Genomic DNA, 9,430 nt, shown 5'->3' on the forward strand with positions numbered 1-9,430 from the left:
CTGGGGTGATGCCCGGACCACCCCAGTTCTGGTACAGACGGGGCCACGGGGATGCTGCTGCTTATAACCAGTACTAGGGAAGAGGCACCATGACACGAATCAAGTCAACTATGTGTTATTCAGCCCCTGCCCAGGAGGCCCACAGTCTCCAACAGATCTGGGCAGGAAGAGGAGATGCTGTGAGTGGTGGGGGCGGTGGGGGGAGTGCATATGGACAGGATCTGGGGAGGTGTGGGGTAGGCAGCACGCTGGTGGAGGAGAAGAGTCTGGTTACAACCACCAGCGGCAGTGTGAGAGGTTGACCAGGCCCTCCTGGAAGATCCTGAGAAGGGATATGAAGGGGTTCGGAACATTGTAGAGAAGGGAACCCTGACTGTACGGTCGGAGCTAGTGTTCTCGGGGAAAAGGAAGCAGTGCCGATGAAGAGTGTCTGGGACTAAGCAGGAGGACATGAAAGGGTACCTGGGGTGTAACTCCACCCCTTCTTGTCCTGAAGCTCAGTGCCCGGTTCCTAAAAAAGATGGCTCTCCATCCTCATTTCGTGGATGAGCCTCTCCTGGCTCTGACCTGGCACAGCCCCGGGGAGAGCAACCAGGAATCACCTCCCACTGCAGCAGAAACCTCCTTTCCTCTAATATCTCCTTCTCCCCTAGAACACTGCAGGGGTGTTGACTTCCTGGTGTACGTGCCAGGGGTCAATCCTTTGACAGAAAGTACCGTGTGGAGCAGTGAGCAGGTCTGGGACAAGGTGAGGTCTGGAGAAGCCGGGTGGGGCGGGTTGGACATCATCCTCGCCTTCTGTGCGACTCTCCACCTCGGCTTCCATGCCCAAAGCTGGTCTTCAGCTCCCATGCGTCCACCCTCTGCTCACAGACTCACCAGCAGAGAGCAAGGCCAGATGCCTGCACTCTGAGCCTCAGTCCCCCATCTGTGAGTTGGAGGTAAGAGTATCTACATTGCAGGGCTTCCCTGGTGGCGCAGTGGTTGAGAGTCCGCCTGCCGATGCAGGGGACACGGGTTCGTGCCCCGGTCCGGGAAGATCCCACATGCCGCAGAGCGGCTGGGCCCGTGAGCCATGGCCGCTGAGCCTGCGTGTCCGGAGCCTGTGCTCCGCAACAGGAGAGGCCACAACAGTGAGAGGCCCGCGTACTGCAATAAATAAATAAATAAATAAATAAATAAATAAATAAATAAATAAATAAAAAGAGTATCTACATTGCAGTTGTGGTCCCCACCATCCAGGAGCTCCCAGTCTGCAGGGAGTGTCCAACATAGAATCAACTAATCACAATAAATGTAGGACACAGAGAAGGGAATGACTCCCTTCCTTGCCAGGGATGCTTAATGCCCAAGGCTCTAACCCTGAAATGCAGCTGTGTTACTACAGTAACAAGTCCACAAACCCGGTAGCTTGAACAACAGAAATTTGTTGTCTCACAGTTCTGGAGGTCAGAAGTCCAAGATCAAGGCATCAGCAGGGTCAATTCCTTCTGAGGGCTACGAGGGGGATTCTGCTCCTTGCCTCTCCCCTAGCTTCTGGTGGTTTGCTGGCAATCTTTGGCTTTCCCATCTTATAGAAGCGTCACCCCAATCTCTGCCTCCATCTTCACATGCCGTTCTCCATGTGTGTGTGTGTGTGTGTGTGTGTGTCTCCAAGTTTCCCCTTTTTATAAGGATAGCATTCATATTGGATTAGGGCCCATCCTACTCCAGGATGAGTCCATCTGAACTACATCTGCAATGACCCTATTTCCAAATAAGGTCACATTCTGAGGTACTGGGGGTTAGGACTTCAACATATAAATTTGGGGAGTATATAATTCAGCCCATAACGCCTGCCTTCCCCACACTGATTGATGCCTCCTCAGCCCCAGATGAAACATTCTTTTCTGACTGGTGCCCTTGGAGACATGGGGAGACATCCTGCAGACTCTGGGGTCTTCTGTCTGCAGAGTCCTCAACCTGATCCCCATATTCCTGCATCTTCAGGGTGCCTCCCTGTCACGCATGTCAAAGAAAGCCAGGATTCTCTCCACTTCCCCTGTCAGAGGCCATCATACCCACTTTCTAATGTGATATATCTGCTAACACGGTGAAAACGCACACTGGACTGACTGTCTCCCCTCCCCCACCCTTCATTTGCTCTGATTTCAGATCCTGGATGTGAATGTGAAGTCGTCCACCCTGCTGCTGAGCCAGCTGCTGCCCCACATGCAGAAGAGGGGGTGAGGGCAGGGAAGAGGGTAGGGAGGGAGTCATTTGGTGTCAAATACAGAGCAGGGGAACTCGAGTGAGAGGGGCCAGTTGTTGAGTTAGACCTTCCCACTGGGAAGCAGGCATGGCTGAGCAAGTAAAACATGCCTTTGGCATGTGGTAGATGCCAAAGCCTGCCCAGCTCCTCCTCTCCTGTGGGACGGGCAAAGTATACATAGTAGAGTCTCTCTTGCTCTGATTTCCCACTGGTCTCAGGGAGTGGGGTCTTCCCAGATATTCTCCAGGAACCCAGCATTTTTCCGGGGGCAGGAGCAATCTGGCTGTGCTCCAGGGAGCATTTTTCCCTCATTGAATTGCCAGCCCAATCATTAGAAGCTTTCCATTGTCTGACCACCCTAGGAATACAGCTTTTCCTCAAAGTGCTCTATTCACCCAAAATCAGTCCTCCAAGTTGGGCCAGTCTCATTTCTGTTCCAAAATAGACCCCTCTGGGTGTATCCCAGCTCCTCAGGCCTCTCTCCCTGCTAAGCCATGTCTCCTCTAAAGGTCAGAGCTGCCCTGTTATCTCCTTCAGCTTTATCCTCACTCCCTCTTTAAAATGGTCAATTGAGGTTTTTTCAGTCTCAGTACAGTGCTTTGTAGATGAAGCCTTAAGACCCCTCTTCCATCTGGATTGCTTCCCTTCAGCTTCTCCCATATTGAAATTCTGGAGCAGCCACTGAACTCAGAAAGCACATTCTGAGTGCCTGGTATAGGCTAGGTGTCTCCTCTGGACCTGTGTGGCCACCTGTGATATACAACCAGGACTTCTAACAAGTCATGACTTCCGAGACCTCTCCCAGGCCTAACACAGGCATGATGGCTGTGGTATTAGATTGAGTCATACTTTTTAAATGCTATTTTTACATACAAAAATGGCCAGATACCAGTAATGTATGTGATTTAACCCAATACAATGGTTTTCAAACTGTTTTTCACAACAGAACCCTTTTATCAAAGAATACCCTCCACAAGAACCCAATCTCTAAAACAGACGAAAGCAGAGGTGCCCAGGTTGTAATGGGTCAGAGGCCTGGTGCCTACGCATTTGGCCTCTGCCCAATCCCCTGTTGGTTGTTGGTAGTCCTGAGCACCTCTGCAGAACTGGCTTCACAAAATTGTTTAAAAACTACAAGTGTGTTGAAGACAGCATGGTCTTTGGTATCAGAGAAACCTAGTCAGATCCCCGCTCCATCACTAGCTACACATTCTTGGTGATTAAACTCTCTGGGCCTTCATTTCCTTATCTATTAAGTGGAAATAATGATACTTGGTTGTGAAGATGAATTAACATGTAAAATGTCAATTACCAAGCAAAGTATACATAGTAGAGACTATGTATAGTTATGTATATTTTCTATAATAAATAATAAACATGATTTTCAAATGAATATTAATTACAGTATAGATTATAAGTACTATAAATATAATTTAATAATAATTAAATTGGCCTTAATATTTATAATAAACATTATTAATATTATTATCACTACTATTCTTACTAGTTACAGGATCTGAGCAAGTAAAAGCTTACTTTCTCCAGACTTGTGGACAAGGCAGGAGTTCATGAAGGAAGCTCTATTTAAATTGGGTTGTGAAGGGTAGTTAGGATTTTGACAAGTAGATAAGAATAAATGGAAACAATTGAAAAAATAATGGGAAGCTTAGAGAAGGTTCAAAGAGCAACCTGAAAAACCACTGGGAAATAAAAAGAGGCGGTCAGACAGAATGAAACAAGGAAACAAGTATTAATACTGGGTGTCTAGATATTATGCAGTAGGCAGGGAGGAGACTCTGACTTTTTTTAGTAAGAAGTCATGTGATCATGTATTTTAATAATCTTGAGCATATTTCATCCATCCTTCTAAATTTTAAGTATGAAGAGAAAAAGGACCTTGGTTATGGGAGCCAGTATAAACAGCCAGAAAGAGGAAGAAACCACAAGGACACAATGTAGCAGAGGTAAATAATTTAAAAATCAAAGATAAAAAAGTTTTAATGTATCATCTTAAACACAAGCAAGAAAGTTAAACAGTCTTAAACCAAAAAACTAAGTGAAAATAGGAGCCTTGAGAAGTAAGCTGAGCCTTGCAGTCAGCTTTTGCCTTGTGGGTATTTTCCAAATCCTCTTTGACAAATGCCAAACCCTTTAGCTTCTGTTTCCATGGCTTCCCAGGATATAGGAGACAAAAAAAAAAAAAGGTCTGCCCAAGGAAGAAAGTCCAGCAGGGGACACTCCAGTCATGAAGCTGGGACCCCGAATGACTACCCCTCAATTAAAAGATGAACTAGAAATAGACCCCTGGAAGACTACAAGGAAAATTAGCTTTTGCAAAGTTAGAAACCAATGGAGGGGAAAAGAAAACATGGCTAAGGATTTGGACCCCAAGTTATGCCCTCATGCAGATTTTTTATTTAAATTCCTGCTACCGAGATGACTCCACACACACACGCACACACACACACACACACCTCATACACACAAACAAACAAGCAATAAAAAAAAAAAGTCAAAAATTTAATTTAGGGACTTCCTTCATGGCTCAGTGGTTAAGAATCCACCTGCCAATGCAGGGGACACGGGTTTGATCCCTGGTCCAGGAAGATTCCACATGCCACGAAGCAACTAAGCCTGTGTACCACAACTACTGGGCCTGTGCTCTAGAGCCCGCGAGCCACAACTACTGAGCCCATGTACTACAACTACTGAAGCCCGCATGCCTTGAGCCCGTGCTCTGCCACAAGAGAAGTCACCACAACGAGAAACCTGTGCACCACAATGAAGAGTAGCCCCCGCTCATCACAACTAGAGAAAGCCCGTGCACAGCAATGAAGACCCAACGCAGCCAAAAAAAATTTTTAATTTAAAGTTATCCCAGATGAATATTGGCCCCGGGTGCTTAACAGAGGCAAAAGAAAAACTTCTTTAAATGAAGTTACCTTAATCACAGACCTTACATAGTTCTTAAAAATAAAATGTTAAGGGCCTCCCTGGTGGCGCAGTGGTTGAGAGTCCACCTGCTGATGCAGGGGACACGGGTTTGTGCCCCGGTCCGGGAAGATCCCACATGCCACGGAACGGCTAGGCCCGTGAGCCATGGCCACTGGGCCTGCGCGTCCGGAGCCTGTGCTCTGCAATGGGAGAGGCCACAACAGTGAGAGGCCCACGTACTGCAAAAAAAAAAAAAAAAAAAAAAAAAAAATATATATATATATATATATATATATATATATATATATATATATATACGATTTTATTTGTCAATTATCCCTCAATAAAGCATGTAAAAATACACAGGACCAAAGCCCACACCACAGAGAGGTAAGCAGGACACCATTAAATCCTGGCCCTTTACATTTATTGGTAAAGCTCCTTGTTGCTAGTAATAGTAATATCCTAGTACAGAAGAAGAGCAGGCAGATCAAATGTGTTGATAATTCAGGCAGCCACTAATAGGTTTACAACTCAGCACCTGCCAGAGCCAGGTTCCCATTGGCCAAGCCCAGCCTAGCTCAGGCTTCAGGGACCCACCCTCACTCTGAGGACAAGGACCAGCAAGGATCTTCTGTATCAGTCAATTCAGAGGAGCAAGTCCAGGCCAACACACACAAGGGCAAACCAAATCAAAAAGGATGTTGAGGACCACGAGAATTAACCCAAGGTTGGCTCAGGCACAGGGAATCATAACCAGGCCTGTGTGCAAGAACATGGAGGTAAGAGTTACTACCTTTAAACCAGAATTCTCTGTGTCTGCCACTGACCACAGTTCTTCATATACTCTGGCCTCTCTGTGCCACAGCAGAATTCCAGAGGATTAGGATTTCTCAGCCATTTCCATGTGCAGGCAGAAGTGGTTACCTCTTCTTGCCTTTGGCTCAGTCTGACCTCTGAAACTGGCTTTTCTTCAAATCTGATTCAGAGACGGCTACTCAGACATCCTTACCCTTCTCCATTCATTCAGCTAAACAAACAGGAAACAACGACTAATGTGGCGGCCATGGTATCACGCTGTGCTTTAGGTCTCGAATGTTGATGTGCCATCGGTACACAGGTGGCCATTAAGGTTTAAAAACTCAAGAATGCATACACTGTAATGGAGAGAGAGACAGGTCTGCAAGATCCTCTGAAAACTGTTAGTAGTTGCAATGACCATGGGGACTGAAGCCTCTGCATGAATATAACAGGGACAGGTGTGGTGCTGACCATCCCATTTCCTCTCCCGCAGGCATGAAAAGGCTGCAGCTTCAGCCTCCCTGACAACTATATTGAAGCTATATCATAATTTCTGCCTGTGCCTGTCCCCTAAAATGTCCCACAAGAACCTTGGCTCACCTCTCTCCAGTTTGTATGGTTGGAAGTGAAGGATTCTGAAATGATGGAGTTGCCAGATAGAAACAGCCAGACTTCCTGAGTTTCTACTTGAAGAAAAGCTGCCCAGGAGTGCCACAGACCCTGCATTGGACTGTGACACAAGCAAGAAATTCTTATTGGGTTAAGCCACCAAGATTTGGGGATTGCTTATTATCTAACATAGCCTAGCTTACCATAAGCAAGTGTGGAGGAGGAGGGTCAGGCAGCCACTTTTCCCCACCACTAGTAGTGACCTCGAGCATAGACTCCTTGAATCCCAGAAAAAGGAAAGAATTGGACTCCCTAGGCAGGTCTTAGCTGGGGGCAGGAGTCTCCTAATGGCCTCTCGCCTCCCTGGTGACAGTCACTAGGATGGCCATGACTTCTCCTTCTGGCAGAATCCCTCCTACTCACAAGGGCTATGGCCTCCCCAGTTGACTTCCCAGATGATACCACCTGCCACCAACTTCAGGAGGAAGAACAGCTTTAGGTGAGAAGCACATGCAGAGACTCAGATGCCATAATACTACAATGGACAGCTATCCACCAGGGCACTGGAGCTGGGAGCCTATTTCCAGAGGCCATCCAGGACATGAGTTAAGTACGTGCAGATTTCTTTATTCCTCCTATTTAGAGCTTGCCCTGATCCTTCCTAGCTCCACCCTAGCTATCCTGTGGCTTCATGCCCTGAAGGCATTGAAGCTATAAGCAGATTCTTGGATGCCCTTCTCCACCCCTGGACACCTGCCTCGTTTTTTCACTGCAGTGATGTTGTTTACCAATGGCATATAAATTTTCTAAGCCTAAGGCAGTGTGAGGTCATTTGGCCATCACATAGGGCTACGTGATAAATTTCTGTTGAATCATTAGGGATAATTGAGAGGGCTTGGATTAGAGGCACACCCTTAGCATCTCCAAATCAGATGTGAAGAGAAACCAGTGGCCACACTAATCCTAAGACAGAAAGAGGACAGCTGATCCCACAGCAGGGGCAGGGGTTCCACAGACAGCTGCAGAGTCATGAAGTGCTGGCATAAAACTTAGAAGGAAGAAATCTTCCTTTCCCCAGCCCCACACACTGTCCAGTTATGTTTCCTGTGTCTGAGCCAAAATGCTGGAGATGCAGAATCATTAACCTTCCCCCAGGGCCTCTGAAGAATTGATACTCTCCGGGAAGGCATGACATTCCCAGGGAGACAAAGAGAGACGTAACCTGAGGGCACTGACCAAACCTAGTAGTTTCCTGGCGAATCTAACCCTGGTTACCAGGAATGTAACAGGACTTAACAACGGAGTGATTCCTCCCTTTGTGAATTATTGTTATAACAGTAAAAGGATATTAACCTGAATGAGGGCCTGGATTCCGACTCTGTAGGCAAATGATGTCCCATCAGCCTCCTCTGATATACCCACTGGAATATGATGTTGTACGTGGTTCTTGGATGCTCTCAGGCATCCAAACAAACCCAAACATATCTCTCTGCTCCTACACATTTACACGGAAGCAGGACCCCTGAGAGGAAGGAAGCTGAGTCCCTTTGACAGCCAAGTTTCCTACAGTATCTCTGAGGAGCTGGGGTTTCCCTGACCAAGACCAGCTGGCAGGACCACTGGTGTGGCCCCTGAGAGAGAATCGTGGAGGATGAGAAGGAGGCCGTCGCGGTAGAAAGAGGACTCACTGATGCCAGAACCTGCTCTGACCCTGTCAGCCCCAAATCAGGTTTATGCCCCACCAGAAGGGCTCAGGGCTGCTCTGAGTGGTAACATGGGGAGGCTGTGTCAGTCACTACGTGGTACCCTTTGACCGCTGTAACCCAGGGGAGAGGGCATTATCCCTCCACAGCACTCAACACACACATACCCACACATAACCCACCACATAACCCACACATAACCCACCAGGAGATGCCTCCTCTTACTGGGAAGGCTGAGGTGGTGAGTGGGGGCTGGAGAAGTTGCCAGGTGAAGACACACAAATGGATTCTTTACGAGGCTGCATTGTCTGAAACTTTAGAATTTAATTGGCATATGACTTGAAGCCCCAAAGGCAGGAACAAAATATTAACCCTCTCCCCACTTCTTTTCCTGATTTCTCGATATTCTTAAATAGCATTCAATCATTTTTAAAACAAAAAATGTAAAGAATAAAATTTAAATGGCTTATAATACCACATCTCAGACGTTTGCAATTAACCATTTATAAATGAAAGCAATATGATACACGGATATGATAAGTCAAATATTACAGAAAGATATATATTTTTCTTTTAAAAAAAACTTGCCAATTTCATTCCTGAAGGGCAACCACTCCTAACAGTGATGCCAGTTGGGTGGCCAGTAATCCAGCTCTAAAACCCTGTCTCATCATCTCTTTTCTTAGACCACTCTTGGGTACCCACTATCCCTGCTTGGGTTTCCCAGGAAGCAGATTCTGAGATGGAGATTAACATGTAGGAGGTTTTTTAGGAGGAGAGGGAAGCAGGGTTGGGCAAAGGATGAAGTCTAGCTGAATGCAGTCTCAAGGGAACGTCTCAGTCAGTCCTGCGGGGAGCTCTGAAGACGGGATGACCCTTCAGAGCCCTCCTGAGCTGGGGTGAGAGGGCTGGGCTCCATTCCACTCATTCATTGATCACTGGATGTGGGCTGCTGGACGAAGGGCGCTCGTCAGCTAAAGAAATCCCTAAGGGGGTTGACTGTTGAGGGCTTTCTCCCAGCAGCTGAGATAATAAATCTAATCCTGAAGGGTAATTCGGGCAGCAAATATAAGCAACCACCACATAACCCAAGCTCTGGAGCTAAATATACCTGTTGTATAAACCCTCAGGT

This window comes from Mesoplodon mirus, assembly GCF_964341445.2.
Source record: "Mesoplodon mirus genome assembly, chromosome: 4".
In the NCBI taxonomy this organism is placed as follows: Eukaryota; Metazoa; Chordata; class Mammalia; order Artiodactyla; family Ziphiidae; genus Mesoplodon; species Mesoplodon mirus.